General features: G+C 33.6%; 1 non-coding gene across 1 annotated transcript; it reads left to right on the top strand.

Annotated features, from left to right (window-relative positions):
• Positions 1-1,950: 1,950 nt before the first annotated feature.
• Positions 1,951-2,056, top strand: LOC149183181 (U6 spliceosomal RNA). The gene has a single exon (XR_016257892.1). It is a non-coding gene; the product is annotated as a U6 spliceosomal RNA (small nuclear RNA).
• The last annotated feature ends 219 nt before the right edge of the window (positions 2,057-2,275 follow it).

The raw sequence follows: 2,275 nt of genomic DNA, 5'->3' as shown, positions 1-2,275 counted from the left end.
GCACTTAGTTCGGTAGAGGAAGAGTACATGGCTACGAGTCAGGAAGCATGTGAGGCCATCTGAATGAGGAAGATCATGGTTGATTAGTTTGGTCAGTAGATGGATCCGATTGTGATTTACTATGATAATCAAAGTTGTATCGGCCTCTTTGAAAATCCAATTTTTCATGATAGGTCCAGGCACATTGATATCCGATATCATCATATCATAGATTGTGTGTTGAGGCAGATCATGTTGTTAGAGTATATTCGCATGGAGGAGGAAGATGCTGACATTGTGACAAAGGCATTGTCAAGATGTAAATTCAAGTTTCATAGAGATAGGATCAGAGTAGCAGATAATCCCTTTCTTGTTGAGAGGGAGTGTTAAGAAATGGCCACAAAAAATTCCAGTTTAATTCGTCCTTGAATTAAACTGTGAATTAAAATCGAATTGTATTCTCATAGCAACTTGTAAATAGTTAACTAAGTTTAATTAACTTAATTAGCTTAGGAATTTTGAGTTGGAAGTCTTTCTATAGTCATGTATACGTTCTCCTTAACTTTTAGGAGTCCAATATGAGCTTAAATTTGAGTTGTAATTAGATTAACTCAGTTTACTGAGTTATGGTCAGTTAAATCAGTTCTAACTATTTTTGGAACTAATAGAGAACTAATAGTGAGTTGGTGCACTGGTTCATCCACAAGTGTAACTCTAGTTAACTAAAGATTCTCTCATGATAAACTCATGCATGTGAGTTCAAAGAAAGACTAGAGTGCATGGAAAATGTACTATCAGTTGTATGATTTACTGAGTTGTATAGATCATGCATGCAATCAAAGAAGGACCTATGTTTGGATTGTGTAGATTTGGAAGCATGAATTCCCTTTAAATGGGGGTTATTCATCTTGGGATTTGTGCAAGGAAATAGGGGTTTTAAGAGCTACAAAATTGGGTAGGTGTTGGCGAAGAGCTTGCTTGTATGCTGAGAGAGTTGAGCATACTTGTGCAAAATTGTTCTAGTGAGAACAAACTTTGTATCTTCACTCATATTTGTGATATATGCAATACATATAGCAAGGTTTTGAGTAGTGGCTTTCCCCATATACATCTTGTGTTATGTGTCATTTATTTATCTTCTTCTTATTCATATTGTTTTCATTGAACTACTGGCTTTCGCTGGTTGAAAGTAGAAGTAGATTCTTGTCTTGTGCTTTAGTACATTGAATGAGCTAGTGAATCTACAAGATTTATCTACAATAACTTTTTCCCATATGCTCCACCCTTCTTTATCACATGAAAGACCCCATGTTATATAACTCTTGAGGTAAATAAATATTTCCTTATCCTTTTCTTATACCACTGACATATTTCTTTAATAAGTGGCAATCATTCATTATATGGGAATAAATGGCGAAAACTTCCCAAAGAACCCTCCCTTAAAGGGAATGGATGACATGATTCGTAGCATAGTAGCAATATTCCCATTTAAGGATGTAAACAATTGAACCTGTAGCCACGAAAAAAATTAAAGGCCTCCTCTAGTTATTTGTAGCTGTGAAACCCCTCTATATCATTTGTTGAGGAGGGTACTTGATTCACATTGAAATCTAAATCTCAGGGAATATACCAATGCAATTGCTCCACCTCAACCACAAGTTCTATTTTCTTCATAATCTCCTTCATAGTTTCATTTACCTCCTCTGAAAAGGATATGGACATGCTTATCGCGACCAAAGAGATGGTTCATCCTAACCAATTTATGGTTCATTTTCCATTTATAAATTTATGGATTCATCAACAAAATTCTGTTTCATCTTTCACTCGCAGAATATAAGCATTCATTCTTGTATTGGTTACAACACTTTCCCAAAACTTGTGAATCCATTCTGCAATTGAGAGTCCCTTTAATTGTTATCGTCTACTAAACACTCACTTATATAGGTAGTTTAATTAAGTGAACTATCAATAACAAGTATCAAATTTCTTTCCGATACAATTGGAGCGATATAGAGAAGATTAGCATAACCCCTGCATAAGGATGACACACACAAATCGGGAAATGGTCCAAGTAAACATATCTATCGACTTAAAAAAAATTATCACTAAAAATTTCCTTTAAGAAATTATGTCTATCAACATTTTTAATTTGTACAATTATATTAAAAATGAGAGAATGATTATTATAAAATTGTATTAATTTACAAAAAGATTAATTATGAATAAATATAATCATACTATAGTATGCTTGAATGGACAATAATTAACTATCACCTCTCACCCTACAATTAATATA

This window comes from Pinus tabuliformis, chromosome 3_2 (genome assembly GCF_031772625.1).
Source record: "Pinus tabuliformis cultivar Carrire ecotype Pingquan chromosome 3_2, CPIR1, whole genome shotgun sequence".
Lineage (NCBI taxonomy): Eukaryota > Viridiplantae > Streptophyta > Pinopsida > Pinales > Pinaceae > Pinus > Pinus tabuliformis.
Note: the sequence above shows the minus strand (reverse complement) of the source record. Positions and strands in the feature narration are given on the sequence as shown.